Raw genomic sequence first — 17,182 nt, 5'->3', positions numbered from 1 at the left:
ATATGAAAAACTGGACCACCATTTCTTGATATTATACACGGGGCTAATTTGGTCCCTTGAAGTCAGTAGTCTTCCTCCAACACTGGGGCAGCACTGCACTGGACAAAAGCACATGGAAGACAGGCAGTGATGGCTTGCACAAGGGTTATTACTTGATGTTTATTCATAATTTGACAAATATTTATTACTAATTTTGGTTTGAACGTTTATTTTTAATTGGCAGATTATTATTGTGATGGACAGCAAGACAAAAAAAGGTAAGTTAGGGACTGTTAATTATGGAATTGGGGTTATTTCTACAGGCATCGCAGTTGGATGAGTTGCGATACATGGGGCTAAAAAGGTTATGTTTTATCCTCTTTCTCCTGCTATCCTTCCTCCTTCTGCTCACCATCTTCCTGTTAGGAATAGCTATACACTTCTGATGGTGTAAATCCAAGATACAACGGACCACAATGAAACCTGAAACATGCTCTGCCCAGTACATCTGCGGTCCTGCAATATTCTGCAGGGTTAACTGTTCCATTAGTGTGCCAATGGTTGTTGTTATCATTTTCCACTTGACAGTATGGCTTTCATTGTGTGTAAGCTGGCCACATTTACAGTATATAGCCTGACTGCTGGAGTCGTGAGCTAACTTACCAGCATGCGTGACCATGATTCCCTTAGTAGCCAGCCTCTTATTTTTTTGCAATAGCTCAAATGCTAGTGGACTGCAGCCATCAAGAAGGCAACCAGAATACTGGGCTCTGATGTGCATGATTCACTGTATATGATTATACACAGATGGACAGTGATGAAGTTGTTGCATCTTGGAGTTGACAAGCAGCATGGCAGGTCATTGTGCCCAAAGGTGATAACACCCTGAGGTATGAGTAAGCCTGCAGTCCTCCCAAAGCTGCAAGTTTGCTCTGCCCACTGTTCAATGGCACCAGAGGAGGCAGCATACTCAGCTCTCCCTGAACAAAGAATATCAGTGATACCCCAATGCAACATTAAACAGTAACCTGCAAGTATTTGAAAATATTTCCAGCTGCCGCCTGGAACAATCCCAATGCATGTTATAGGCCATGATGAACTTGACAATGCAGTTCTTGTCCCGCTCTCTGGAAGAGCTTGAATGGAAAACAGTTTGAATCTATCAATGAACACATCCTCACTGGTCCAGCTGTCTAATACTCTGCTCCCTGCTAGGGTTCAGTGTGATGAAACACTCCCTGAACATCATGGGTGGATATGGCCTCCTGTTCAGAGCCCTCTGGTTCACCTTCCTTCCATACTTTTCACTGCTCTGTGTACTCTCTGGTTTCTCCGCTGACCATTCTGTATTCCCAAGGGAATGACTGCTAATGCAGCCAGACCATGAAGGTCACTGGCATGTGCGGAAAGTGAGAGCATAATTGTCATCAGCTGACGCTCCACTCCTGTTCAGCCCTGGCAACTTTAAATAACTCTATTAAATGCCAACCCCTTGCAGAACAGCAAATGAATGTCCATCTGCGATGAACTGAATACAGCTGATAATCTCTTTAAATAACACGGCAGAGGGAGTTCTTCCTGCTGGTTAAAGCCTATTCAGCTTTGCCCCATTAGGAGGGGAGGCGAGCTGGCACAGACTGATGTAACTCTGTATACATCCGGTGTTCACGCACTAATGCTCTCACCAATATGGTTGCTGGCACATCTTACTTCACAAATGCATGCATTCACATTGGGATAAAAAAAAAACGACTGTGATACCCAAAAGATCTATACAATGGAAGTAGATTTTTGCAGTGTCTGAATTTAACCATAGAATTCACTTTGCACAAAAAAGTATATATGTGGCTTGTCACAGCTGCATCACAAGCACCAACGCAGGTTACTTCAAAGTGAAAAATGACCCTGTTCAAAACATACTAGCTCCTGTATATGGGGGGGGGGGGGGGGGGGGGGGGGGGGGGATCGAATGTAAGGTTGACCTGCTATTACTGAGGGAACACAATAGGGCCCCATTCCCGCAATGAGCGGCTTGTTGCCAAGGGAACAGAACAAAGGCAAAGTCTCGGATTTGTTTATTGATTCCCCTTTTCCCTAGAGTTAAGTTTGCTGTGAGCTAATTTGAATGTGTTAGGTTTTCCTGCAGCACTGATTTATTACTTAATTTTCAGTCTCAGACATTTTGTATACCGACACGTGACTGAAAATAATATTTTTTTTGGTGAATGAAAGACAAGCTCTATCGAGCATCACATTAAAAAAAGATGATAGGTATAGAAACATAGAAACATAGAAAATAGGTGCAGGAGTAGGCCATTCGGCCCTTCGAGCCTGCACCGCCATTCAATATGATCATGGCTGATCATCCAACTCAGTATCCTGTACCTGCCTTCTCTCCATACCCCCTGATCCCTTTAGCCACAAGGGCCACATCTAACTCCCTCTTAAATATAGCCAATGAACTGGCCTCAACTACCTTCTGCGGGAGAGAATTCCAGAGATTCACCACTCTCTGTGTGAAAAAAGTTTTCCTCATCTCGGTCCTAAAAGATTTCCCCCTTATCCTTAAACTGTGACCCCTTGTTCTGGACTTCCCCAACATCGGGAACAATCTTCCTGCATCTAGCCTGTCCAACCCCTTAAGAATTTTGTAAGTTTCTATAAGATCCCCCCTCAATCTTCTAAATTCTAGCGAGTACAAGCCGAGTCTATCCAGTCTTTCTTCATATTTAGAATTTGGATTGTGGGACATTCGTATTTAGGATTAACAATAAAATCTATCTTGTCGCATTCTGCCCTTGCAAAATAAATGAGCATGGCTGTTTGTTAACTGAATTCTCGAGGTCACAAATCCCACAAAGATTTCTTCACATGTTGTCATTCTGTAGTGCATAAGTTATATAAACATGCACTGAAGTGCCATCTTTACATTTGCTACATATTCATCTGTAATCTCCACAGCAAGTTGACAATGTATGTGGCCAGCCATACACTGATTGATGGCAATCCCTGAGGCAGATTAAACTGTTGATTAAGTCTGGACTAGATGAATGATTAGTCCTTTCCTCTCTCCAACTCATAATATTTGTTGACCTAATTGGTGTGTTTTCAATACTTGAGCATGAATAGAGTGGCATAGTGGCGCAGCGGTAGAGTTGCTGCCTTACAGCGCCAGCGACCCAGGTTCGATTCTGACTACGGGTGCTGTCTGTACGGAGTTTGTATGTTCTCCATGTGACCACGTGGGTTTTCTCTGGATGCTTTGTTTTCCTCCCACACTCCAAAGACATATGGGTTTGTAGGTTAATTGGCTTCTGTAAAATTGTAATTTGTTCCTAGTGTGCAGGATGGCGCTAGTGCCATTAGCAGGACTACCAAACATATTGTAAGGATCCTAGGATTCATTAGAATCTGAGTTTTGCACACTATCTCTGGAAACATACAGTTTCATATCTTGTTGTACTGAGGGAAGCAGGTCTGTAAAGTGAATGGTCCAGATCACAGTGTGCTTTTCAATTCATAGAAACATAGAAAATAGGTGCAGGAGTAGGCCATTCGGCCCTTCGAGCCCGCACCGCCATTCAATATGATCATTCAGAGGTGCACGTAGCCTAATTTAGTCCAGGGAAGTTTCCCCCATTCCAGATAGGGTTCCTGCTGTGGTGCCAGAAGCATAGTGTAGTTGGCAGTTTGTGGACAGCACATTCGTTTTATGGAGCTGTCAGCAAGAAGTTCAAGTGTCAAAGAACTGTTGTGGCTTAGTTACACTTTGCAAGCCAGCATCAGTTTTCCGATTGTCTAATTTTTTTCATATTCAATGTTGTAAGTAATTAAATGGCTTCCACCAATTGCCCACAACTACCAGCCCTCCCCCTTTTCTTCAACCCATCCTCTGATGCATTATATAATTATTAGTTGGGGAAATCTAATGATCCTCATTATCAAGACATTTGAACAAATATAGCATCATGAAGCACTCATAAAGCTGAGGTCAATGGGCATTGGGTGGACAATACTGCACTGGTTGGAATGATACGTTGCACAATGGAAGCTACCTGTGCTTCTAGGAACTCAATCAGCTTAATATATCACTGTGGGAATTGCTCGAGGCAGAAGCTGGAAAGATTTATTAATTACCTTTCTTCTATTTGCGGTTGACTGCACAGCTTTTATTTCTATTTGCAACTTCCCTATTAATATGAGTTGGTGCTTGTATCCAACAAGATCAAGATACGATTGGGACATTGCTAGCAAATAATGCATACACTACACAAGCATCAGACAATGGCTATCTTCACAGAGCACCAATTCATTCATGCTTGCCATTCAATGCTGCTATCATTGCCAAATCCTTCACCTTCAATATCACAATTAATCAAAAACATAATTGGGCCAACCTCATAAATGTTGTATTTCACACGCCCCTTAACTCCCCTTTGTTTTTTCACCACCTTCTCAAGGGCAAACGTTAACAACACAAAGAAGAACAAGGTAAAACAGATCTATGTAACTACACCGTATCTACCTGCTTCTGGGTAAGTTGTTCAAGATGTTGTCACATAAGGTAAGTTCATCATGGCCTATAACATGCATTGGGATTGTTCCAGATGGCAGCATGATGAACAGCCTTATGTGACAACATCTTTCAAATTTGTAATCTTTGTCAGTTAGGAAGACAAGGGCACAAGCCCAGGGGTGCAACAGGCTGCCTTCCAAGTTGCACACCTCCCTGATTGGGAAACGCATTGCTGCCCCTTCACCGACACTGGGTCTAAATGCTGCAACTACTTAAACATTAGCTCCATGGGTGTATCTTCACCAGGGCTGCAGTGGTTCAAGAAGATGGTTCACTATAATTTTCCTCATGATATGTGTAAGAAGGAAATGCACATTACTTTACAGCACGGTTTACACCGAGGATATACGCAAAAAGCTGGAGTAACTAAGTGGGTCAGGCAGCAACTCTGGAGAAAAGGAATAGGTGACATTTCATTTGTTCTATTGTTTAAGAAATAACTTCTCTACACCGGTGAGACCAAGTGTAGTTTTGGCGATCGCTTCGCCCAACACCTCCGCTCAGTTTGCAATAACCAACCTGATCTCCCAGTGGCTCAGCACTTCAACTCCCCCTCCCATTCCGAATCCGACCTCATTGTCCTGGGCCTCCTCCATTGCCAGAGTGAGGCCCAGCGCAAACTGGAGGAACAGCACCACATATTTCGCTTGGATAGTCTAAACCCCAGCGGTATGAACATTGACTTCTCCAATTTCTGATAGTCCTTGCTTTCTCCCTCCTTCCCCTCCCTTTCCCAGCTCTCCCACAAGCCTACTGTCTCTGCCTCTTCCTTCCTTTTTCCCGCCCCCCCTCTGAATTCAGTCTGAAGCAGGGTCTTGACCCGAAATTTCTTATCTCCATAGATGCTGCCTCACCCGCTACGTTTCTCCAGCATTTTTGTCTACCTTTCACTTGTTCTATGTGCCTTCTCTATCTCCCGTTTCCTTTTCCCGTGACCTCTGTCTGAAGAAGTGTCTCGACCCCGAAACGTCACCTATTCCTCTTCTCCAGGGATGCTGCCTGACCCGCTGAGTTACTAATTTAGGATGAAAAGAAAAATACCACTTTCTATACACAAAACATCCTGACCCTACAAAGGCATAAACAGTTTCTGGAACTTTGAGTGAGTGAACAGGAGGTTGGTTTAATTTACCTTGTAACCATCAGTGAGCAAGTTGGAAGGAAGTTTCCACATGGAGGGAGTTTTATAGATTGAGCACCCAAGTGGCGATTGAGTCAAAATATTAAGGCAAACTTGTATAATTACTTGATGCGAGAAAAGGGCAGGTTTGAGGGTTATATTTCATGTATTTTAATTAATTGAATCTGATTGATAAGCAAGATGAACGAGGAGTGTTGATTTGTTCATGAGGGAATTTGACATTGTTGCTATCAGAGGGTAATTCCGGAACATCAAATCTTCAGGTTTGACTGTGTGATGTAGTAGAAAAGGTGGCATTGAAATATTGATTATGGACAGGATTACCTCAGTAATGAGGGAGGATATCCAAGAAGGTTCTTGCATTGAAGCCAGATAGATAGGGAGCAATCACGTTGTTGGGGGTTTGCTAGGAGCCTTCTAACGTTCAGCATGAGACAGAGGAGCAAATATGGTGCAGTTACTTAAATCTACATCCAACAAATGGGAGTCTTTCAAAAGTGAAAATGTGTAAGTTCAGGGTAGTAGGTTTCTGTAAAGGTGAAAGTTAAGAAATGCATATTGAGGGCTAAATATTATCCAGGACATGGATAGTGTTCCTTGCGTCTTATTGAAATAATGCAACAACAATTTTTTTTTCTCCTGAACAATCTGACAGAATATTAATGTAATGTCTCTGCCAAATAGCCTCTCAAAGAGTGCAGCATTCCTCAAATTCTATTCTGAAACGTCAGCCAAACTTTTTTTTAAAATGTTTTTCTGTGGAGCATTGAATTAACACTTTCTGAGCGAGAAAAAAACCTACCAGTAAAGAAATGCTGGCACTTTAAGAGACTGTGCACTCACATTTTCCAGTGAAAGACTCTTTTATTTAAGAAAGGTATATTCAGTTCTATTCAATTCAGGACATGTTACTCCATACACACATTTGTATTTTGTAAAGTACAATTTTAGATATCTAGATGTTAGATTTAAATGAGAGAACTTCTTCCAACATGTTTGAACAAGCAGACTGCTTTGGCTCGAGTTAGGCTGATAGCTTCTATCTTTGAACTGTGGTGTATGGTGTCAACATTCAGCTTCAGTTTGTGTCCCTTGAGATGTTCTTAAGAATGATGGCTATGGTTCTGACTGGATTAACATGATAAATTTAAAAAATGTTTTTAGATCGCCAGATACAGTGCTAACATGTTAGAAGCCGACAGCATTAAACAAAATTTAAATGGATAATAATTAACAGAATTTTACTTGACTGATTGTATAAAATACAACAGTTAGTTATTGGGAAATCTCAATGGAGATGTGAAATTTGGAATTTCTTGCTTGTGGGGAAAGAATTTCCTTTTGACAAACTTTTCCACCAGTGTTTCAAATTGAATAAATGCCCCAGAATTCTCTCAACAAAGTCCCCTGCTTCTCTGCTACACTTTCCTCTTTTAAGATAATCCTTGAAATCTACCATGTCTACAGTACACAAATATCTTGCTTGTTTGATTGGGTGCAACACGTTGTTGATTAATGCTCTTGTGATGTGGCTCAGGATGGCTTTTATAGGAACATAGTGCACATAAAATAAATATGGGCCAAAGAGCTGAATTTCAGGCGTGAAATGAGGGCGACTGACTTTAATATTAAGGTAGCATTTGATTGAGTGTGGCATCAAAGAACGGCAATAAAATTTAAATTGACATGGATTTCGGGAAAAACATCGTAATGGAAGGAATAACACCTTGCACAAAGGACAATAGTCGCAAGTCATTGCGGGTTAATCACTGGAGTCCCACAACATCGCTGCAGGAATGGCTCCGGACAGTGTCATATGCTTATCTGTTTCTGCTTCATCAATGAACTTCCATAAAGAATGTCAAAGGGTAGGATGTTCAATGATAATTGCACAATATTGAACTCGTCAGAAAATGAAATAACCTCTGCTTGTGATCATTGTTGTTTTGATTACATTCAGGCACTGTAAATGTTAGATGATATTGGCACTCAAGAAGCACAAGACAGTGACTTCTTCAATCAGAGAAAGTTTATCTATCCCCCTTGACTTCCAATAGCAATAGTATTACCAAGTCACTTAATAACATCCCAAGGTTTCCTCTTAACCAGAAATGTTACCATGACCGGCAATACATACTGTGGCATCAAGGCACATGCACTTGATACTATGCACAATACCATGCACAAGCTGTTCTCTATTTTAGACCTAAGGGATCTCAATCATTCATAAGATTATTGCTGTGAATTAGATAATATTATTAGTTGTCACTCTCCACTTTCCACTTTAGTTCAAACCTAACCCTGGCTGTGGGATGGAAGTCTCCTTTGCTCATTCCTTGCAAAAAGCTATTTGTTAACTCAGTTAGGCACTCACTATCCAGGCCCCTTTAGCAAAATTACGGAATGAAATACGTGTCAGCACTGATGCACATGAAACTTATCTGTTATTCTTACCAAATTGGGCTCTGGAACTACAACATTCTTAGCTCTTCACTGAGCTATTCTGATGAATGGCCAATCATTTGGTGAAACAAAACCACTACAAAGCCAATCACTATATATTTGGCGAGAGTGAAGTACCAGTATCTTTTCTAGGCAACAGGGAGGAATAGTACATCATCTGATTCCACAATCATTATGAGTGTTTGCTTATTGGTGGAAGGATATCCTTTGGATAAGGACAAATAAGGAGGAGCTTTTGAGTGTGATATCAATGTTTTGTAAGCAAATGTAGTAAATTATGTACAGCAAGAACCGACCAAAGGTTCGATAGTTCAATCGTTTCTTTATTATCACGTGTTCTAAGGTACAGTGAAATACTTTGTTTGCATACAGATCAGCAAGACTATCACCATACATAAGCACCATCCCCCAGTCCAAAACAGACCATTGAGTCCATATGCACGAGGCTCCATTTTGGCACCATTGTACAATCCAAGCTGCAGCACGTAACAAAGGGCCATTGCAGCCGCCGCCTCCATTCCAGTTGTGCTGCGAACTGTCTTCCCTCACCTTGCACGGCCTTCTTCAGCCCTTACTCCCCAGGGGCCACCTCCCGCAGTCGACCTTGAGGGTGCGGAATGTAAGATTTCCTGGTTTTTCTTACCAGGCCTTTTGTCCAGCGCCTGCCCCCCATCCTCCTCTGCGATTCCTGGTCATCAGGGGCTCGCAGTGGCCGGTCTTGCCGGACTTACCTCTCCAGGCCGGCTGTTTGCGGCAGCAGCATGCCGAGACACCAATCGCTCATCGCACAGCACGCCAGGAGACCATCACAGGGCAATGCGTAGTGTTGAGTGTGAGTTGGGACTGTGGGAAATGAGCCCTGATCTTCTTAGAGTTGCATCACTGGATCTTTTATACTCATGAGAGGGGGCGGAGAGGTATAGGATTTAAAACCCCATCCAAAAGGCATCTGGATGGAACCTTAGTACGAGTATAAGTTTAGACGACTGCTCAAGTACCTAGTGTGGATGAACCCATGATCTTGGACTCAGATGTGAATGTTCCCTCACTGAGACAAAATGAAAATGTGAATCACACCACAGTAACTAGCATTTTTATATGACCTGGCATCAATCATGGCCATTCTAGTTTAAATAAAAAAGATTAAAATCACATAAAGGAATCTTACTCATTATAAGTATCACCCCAAAGTTTCCCACAAGTTTGGTCTGGGAAATTTGATTATTTTATGACAACTGATTCAGTGGGTTGATCTTTAACTTACTGGAGCTCAAAAGAATGAGAATTAAGCTTCTTGAAACTTAGGACTCTGAGGGGCCCGAAGAGGATAGATGCTGAGAAGACATTTCCCTTGTCAGAAATCTAGAGATGTGGGATATTAGATTAGATTCCTTTATTTGTCATTCAGACCTTTTGGTCTGAACGAAATGTTGTTGCCTGCAGTCATACATATAATAATAAACAACAAAACACACAATAAACACAAATTACCATCCACCACAGTGAGTTCACCATGCACCTCCTCACTGTGATGGAGGCAAAAGTCTTAAAGTCACTGTCTCTTCCCCTCCTTATTCTCCCTCTCCGCTGAGGCGATCCAGGCCTCCGATGTTGTTACCCCACCGGGCGATGGTAAGTCAGTCCCGCGGCTCAACCGAGCTCTGCGAACGGGCCGGTTCAAGCTCCGCGGCCCTGGGTGGTCGAAGCTGCCGAAGATGCCGCCCTCCAGTCCAGCGGATGCAGCTGTTGCCGCGGGAGCTCCGTAAAAACAGGTCACCAACCTGTGACCTGCGAGCTCCCAACGATGTCGTCCACTGGCCCACGGCCGAGCCCCGGATTCAGGTCGCCGCCGCCGGAATGCCGCCTCAGCCACCGGAGCACCGTCTCAGCCCCGAGTCGTGCCGCCGCCACCGGACCACCGCCTCAGCCCCGAGTCGTGCTGCCGCCCGATATAGTTTTAGACCAGTGCTTCCCAACCCTTTTCATCCCCTGGCAACTTTAATAGGGCATAACAATGTTATTTCACTTATTTATGAACAACTAATGATGAACAGATACCGGTATACCAGAACCAAATGCAGTCAGTCAATGAGAAAAAATGTGTACAAATCCAGAATCAACAAATTTACTCCCTCGGTAGGCGAAATTTACCCCCTGGGAGTAAATTCACCCCAGGTTGGGAACCCTTGTTTTAGACTAAGGGATTGTCTCCTTAAGATGCAGTTGAGGAAGAACCTCTTCTTTCAGAAAGTTGCCAATCCTTGGAATGTAGTACCCTCGAGACCTGTGGGGACTGAGTCATTGATTATATTCAAAGATGTGGAAAGAATGGGCAAGTGGCGCAGAGGCCGAATTAGATCAATTATGAAAATATTGAATGGCAGAGAGGTTCAAGGAGGCAGAAAACCTAATTCTGCTTCTTCTACTTACATTCATTCCATGGGCCAACTATTTCTGGGAAATTATGGCTGTTCCAAGAGTTGAGAAGTTTAGGATACCCATGCAGACTTCTCGAGAGATCCCGCCAAAGATCTCCTGAGTGCATTATGACATTATATTCCTAATGGAGTCCTGCATTGTGCACTGGCATCCTTCCATTACACCGGGGAATCTGTCTGATGTACCTGCCTCCGTTTAGTCACTGACTCAGTGCCTTCTACTGTTGTATGGGTGAGAAACAGTGACACAGATATGCTTCAGAATGTATGCTTTGTTTTCAATTGTTAAATTAGCAATTACTCCCCCATTGGTCTGAGCTTACTATAAGTACTGGCAGGTTGGGGTACTTCTAAAATTTCAAATAGGTCACTATGTCACAACCTCAGAGTTTGTTTAGCCCTGAAGATAAGAGCTGAATTTCTAGACAAATAAATCTGAATACTAAAAATCTATATGTCTAATTGATTTTTTTATGTTTTTCAAATGTTTGTGAATATAAGGGGCATTGTCACCAAGAAACACTGGAAATCACAGCTTTGAAATCAGTTTAGCTATCCACAATTCCCTTGTTAAATGCTTCTCATCTGTGGTGTTAAGGGGAATGCGTGTCTCTAATGGCTTCTGCTGGGATTCTGGTCTGAGTGATGTGCATAAATCTTTCACTGTTTGTCTCTTGTAGCTGAACCACTGGTCTTCACCCTCTGCGGACAAAGGAAGCGGAGAGAACCACGTTCATCACTGACCACAAGGGAGAAGACAGCAACGAGATTGTACTGTGCTGCCATAATAAACGTTCTCTTCTCTTGCAAGATGAGTCCTCAACACTGGCCTCTCAGCTCAGCATCATTGGGAATGCTCCACACCTTCCAGGCAAGCTATGCTGTGAGAGCCACATATCTGGAACGATTACCCACAGCATCTGGCTTTGGCTGAGAATAACAACAACTATAATTAAACGCGTGAGTCGACTGAAAGGACTCAATTCAACTCTGGGCATCTAATACGATGTCAGAGATCAACTTTCATCCTCTGTTACTGGAAGATACTGGCTCATCTATTAGTTTGGATATTAGGTTATGATTGCGTATAATTACATTGTACATCTCACAACAATTTAAGAAACTGACATTTATGTTTCTCAGAAAGAGTATAGTGGTTCTACCACACTTTTACAGTCAAACAGTCATTTGAATCCTCTTTTTGGTTGTTTTAGCACAATGGTGCCTGCACTCTGAAACACAAACTTGTTTCCCTTATCTATCATTTCTGCAGCATTGTTTCATTTGTCTTTTCATCTGACAAAAACCCTCAACAAAATCCAGAAAACTGCTCTTTCCTAAAATAAAGGTGTCCTTATGCTAAGACAGAAGATTACAGTGTAATTGCACAAGTGCCGGCCAATGATTTTACATATCCCTACAGCTGTCTTTCCCATGCATTTTAATTGACTTCTGTAATATAAAGAAAACTTGGCTTCATTTTATTGACATTAAAATTGAATTATCTTTCTCCCTGAAAGCAGTGGCTGCAAAATAATCAAACATGTTTCATGTTTCATGGCTGATTTGTTCTTTAGCTCCATTAATTATTGATTGTATTCTTCATTATTTCAATTGGCATCCATAATCTTTGGGGAAAAAGTAAGATCTAGATCTTCAGAACCCATATGTGAAAACGTATTTTCCTAATTTCACTCCTACTCGACCTCAAGGAGCATATTTTGAATTGCCCATGAAAATGATGTTTCACTCTGCAGTATTTTTTGTTTAATAAGAGGTACAAACTTAAAGGGATTAAAAGGATCAACACTTGATGATCTAATGTGGAATGCAAAGGCCCTGATGGCTGCTATTAACTGGGACTGTTATTGGGTGCTCTCATGTCTACAGGAGTGACAAATATATGCTATGTAATCTTTTCATTTTGGTTTGGCGCATGACTTTTTGGAATGTACACAAACTGGTGATTGACTGACACCTTCTTGTAAATAAAACCATTGAAATTAGGTCAATTTTGCTAAGTGCAGGGTTGGCTTTTTTCCAATGTGACATTTGCCAAAAAGGTCCTGGTGGCAATGGTCACCACAAACCTAGATTTGTCCAACAAATTCTTTTGTCCTCATTTCCACCTTATATTTGTAAAGACGTCAAAATACTTGATATAATTCTCACTTGATCTTAAGGGGCTGAATTAAATGAATTAATTTTTAATTGAAATATTTTCATATTGATTTTCAGAATAAAGTCAAGCATTCTGGTTAATTAGGAATGGGAGACCAAACATTCTTTAAACATTGGAATCATTCCTTTGTAGTAAGCTTCAGAAAACAGAAATATTTGATTTGGTTCTAATGCCAGCAAGATGGTGAATGTTTAACGCTGTGCAAGTCAGTAACCATTTGATTGTTAAAGACTCCAAACCTTTATTGAGGTAGTGGGTTCAAATCCGGGTTCGGAAATGTGAACACATGGACCAGGGCTGCATGTTGGTGTGGTCCTGAGGAAGTTCTTTTCAAATGGAGGTGCCATCTTTCAGACTGTGGCTCCTCTTTCTACTTATAAAAATGTAAAAGATCCCATGAAACAAATTTGATAGAAACCCCAAGAGTTCTTACCATTGAAATACTCAATATAATATTCCTCAACTGTTTAATATCACCTTGCTGTTTGTGGGACCTTGTCTGTTCAAACGAGCTGCTATGACTCCAACAGTTCGGCAGTGACTGCAGTTCATTAGCTGTAAAGCACTTAAAGAGCTGGGGAGATTTACAAATAGAAGTTTACTTTCTGTTGGCAAGCTGAAGAGGCAGAAACATTGAAATATAATTAACAATGCCATTTCAACTTAAATATATATTTTCTGGGAAGATTTACAGATGGAAGAGACTGGGTTAAGAAAAAATATTCAGGCAACTTTCAGTTCTTAGAACTTGATGCTCATGTGAATATTTCTGTGTGCAGCTCATCACTAAACAAACTGCTTTATGGGTCGGTTCCAATGAAACCACTGAATGGACCATTTAATCTTCTTCAGAGCATTTTGCTTGAGGACTGGGTAATGAAGGATTAATTCTGCAATGCTTTACTTCCATCACAGACTATCACTGGATAGAAATGCTTGCAGCAAAGCCAGTCTCATCTCTAGTTCACGTTGCCATTGAACAAGCATCATAAGAGTGCACCTCATGTCTTTATCTGTAATTAACTTGCTACTTGGTACTGAAGAAAGAAAATAAATACTTGAATTAAAGTGGTGCTTTTCACTATCAGAATATCCCAAAGTGCTTTGCAGCAATGAAGTGTGATCACGTTAGTAATTTAAGAACAGTAACAATCCAATTTACCACAACAAGTTTTGACACTCAGTAAAGTATTTCTCTATTTCACTTACAATCACCATCTTCTCTCCATCTTCCTTGTCTCAATTCTCACTTCACCTGTCTCTTGATCTTCTCATTCTGTCTCTCACTATTTTTTAAACTTTGCTTCTCTCACTCATTCCAGCTTCTTGGAGATTATTTTTCACTCTCACTTGTGGTTTAAGATGGAGTTCAAACTCCAAGCTGAACACATGGATAAGTTACAACCAGAAGAGTGTGCAACAGGGGGAAAATAATATTATGTTTGCAGATTTAAAGAGAGTTCCTTTTCCAGACATGCTCCAATCCTACATCTGCTGGAAATTAAGTCCTTTAAACAATACCATTAACCTCTTGGAAAAGATCCATGCAGTTTCCATGAAAACCTCAGCGAATGGACTGCTAGATAATTTTTATTTTTCAAGTATGACAGCAGATTAAAATATTCTTGCCACATATTCCTAAGGCAGAGACGGTCTGGCAGTATAACATGGAGCAAAGTGGTAGCATGGAACATGGCATATCATATCTTGTGTACATTGCCCACATTATGCTAGGTTAAAATGTGCAGAATGGTCAGACCCTATGGGATTATTTTGTTTCCATATGACTATGGTTTGAGGTTAACTATATTTTGCCCATTCCATCCCAGTTTATAAAATAAATTACTGCCCTTCAAATTATTGTTGGCCACCATGCACCTATGCACAGACAGTTTCCCACTGTTGCCAGTGACAAACTGAGGCAGAAGGTTGATTTAAGATTTGCAAGGCCATGGAAGACTATCTTCTGTCAGGACTAGGGTACTTGCAACATAGATTAAAATATAGCTTACTTTCAATGCAAAAGTTTGCAAACGAACCTCGGAATGCCAGAGAATGGAAAATTGTAATACCATAATGGCATCAATGGTGAATATTTTCACCCACAATCAATTTTGGCAGCTGTTTGTCAACATATAGAGCAGTTACAATTAATCACAGGGTGCTGAGGCTGTAGATAAATACATACCCCTTGGTTTTACACATGGTTTTGTACATGATTTTGGAGAACTAATATTGAGTTGAGTCAGGCTATCATGGACTGGACCACACTTCTCTGCCAGGCATTTTGATAAGTCAAATAATATGTGTGCAATACAGGTCTACAAGAAAGTTTTAAATGAGAATGGAACATTTTTAGAGAGCATGAATTTTGTTGTACATTAATTCAAATGCTTGAACGCCAATTTCATTTTGTGCTGTTGTGCTTTGCTCTTTTAAGTGAATTTTAGAAATCTTGCAGATTTAGAATGTACAAATTGAACTTTGTATTCATGGAATCTTCATTGTGTTTTGTTTCAATTACTTTTCCAAAGATATCTGACGATGTGGTGTAGACCTTTTCTTGAAAATTGGCTTAAAGACATTTTTTTTCAAGGTGTGATGTCCCCTTTGAGTATTTGTGTACAATGTATTGATGATGTGCACATGTGATTGGTAAATATGTTGATTCAAAAAGTTGGGACCAAGGTATCATTTTTGTATTATTGCACAATGTACAGCTTTGTAAATGACTGTCCTGATAAGACAAAATAACCTGCATACAATTCAGAGTCACAATGGGTGTGTCGGTGAAGCAGACTCATCTTATTCTAAAATATTGGCAGTGACAAGTAAGAGTATCCATTTAGTCTATCCAATGGTTCCAATATCGGTAAGAAAGCCCTCTTTTTACATTAACAGTGCAATATGTTTTTAGAGGACTATTCTGAAAAGCAAAGACCTAATCAGAGTATGGATAGCACCAGTGAGGGCAGTGATTCTGTCGAGTAACAAAGCATAATTTTGCATTTGCAATTTACAGCACTTTGCACGGACATCTTCCGCAAATTGGAATTGTTTGAACTCAAAAGTGGACAATGGAGGCCTTGGTCTCATTGCTGCCTGATGGAGCGGCGACAGGATGACTCATTGAGAAAAAGGCGGAGTGTCTGATTAACAATCTGCACAGCGATATATTCTTCCTCTGTTCATTTTATTTAATGATTACAATAGGAAAGGTGTGGAGGGCTAAAAAGTTGGAAGATGCTTGGTTTGCACTGCCTTTTAATTTTAAGACTGATTTGGGAAATATTCCACTAACACTGTGACAACTGTGAAAGGAATGTCTGATAGCAAATGCCTTATCATGAAATACTGATCTACTTTAGAAATCCACCTTTTATATTTAACATTAAAATTGTGTGTTCATGGCTGACTTTTCACAAACAACCTGAAGTGCACTCTTTGCGCAGCAGTTTAAATGAAAAAAAATCATGGCTTTAACATCAGCTTAAACTGATCATGAATTTCACAGCCAACATCACGAATGGTACCAACACCATCAGGTTATATAAATTATCTCCTGGTGATGATTGTTTTTAAAAAAAAAATGTTTATATTTTGAGTTATTGCGGAATTGCAATTTGAAAAATTGCTCAGTGGTTCAGTATAGTTTTACCAACCCTCCTTTCAGATGTAAACTTGTTTGTTCTGGCTAAGGCTGCTATCCCACCCAAACTCCACACTGCTCCCTTCGCCTGCACCCCACGCAATATTCTCATACCATGAGAATACTATTCACCTCGATATTAGATATAACAGAGAAAGCAAACTTTTGGAATGTATATTCAATGAGTTGTTTTTGTACCGTAACTGGATGTTTTAGTAACTAAATTAATATTTCAGACTTTCATTGAAACTTTGGTAAAATGGTTAATGGCTTTCATAAGATTTTATCTGAAACAGTTATTTGAAATGGCTGTGATTTTACTCTTTTTTTTATTTGATGAATGTCAAGTTATTTCTGCAACTGGGAAATATGTATGTACAACATGTTTTAGAATACTTTTAAGTAAACAGTAAATATAACAGAGATGTGTCTTGCTTCCTGTTTGTGTTGGGGAGGACAGGTTTAGCAAACCAACCAAGGCTATTTTATAGATCCACTGCCATGAAATGCTTTGTTTTTGGCTGGCCTGTGAGTGATGCCAAGGAATGTGGAAAAGTCCAACAGCAATCTTCATAGGACTCCTTACGGAGTTTCCAATATGGACGCAGTGGGCATATCCTATGCAGCATCTGATGTCCAATGTCCCAGCTTCTGTCCCAATATGCCTTGACAAAGAACCCAAAGCACAGAGTCCATGTACATTTTCACTAATTATACAGGATATGTCTTGTATGCACAATGCATGTGCATTATC

General features: G+C 40.7%; 1 protein-coding gene across 3 annotated transcripts in view; it reads left to right on the top strand.

The window, feature by feature from the left end:
• amer3 (APC membrane recruitment protein 3) overlaps positions 1-16,854 on the top strand; it is a 101,066-nt gene extending 84,212 nt beyond the window's left edge. For all 3 annotated transcript variants that reach the window (XM_033031421.1, XM_033031422.1, XM_033031419.1), the window contains exon 3: positions 11,278-16,854. The gene's annotated coding sequence lies outside the window, so the exon portion shown is untranslated. The remainder of the gene's footprint in view (positions 1-11,277) is intronic.
• The last annotated feature ends 328 nt before the right edge of the window (positions 16,855-17,182 follow it).

This window comes from Amblyraja radiata, chromosome 13, assembly GCF_010909765.2.
Source record: "Amblyraja radiata isolate CabotCenter1 chromosome 13, sAmbRad1.1.pri, whole genome shotgun sequence".
Classification (NCBI taxonomy): Eukaryota; Metazoa; Chordata; class Chondrichthyes; order Rajiformes; family Rajidae; genus Amblyraja; species Amblyraja radiata.
This window is presented reverse-complemented; position numbering and strand designations above follow the sequence as displayed.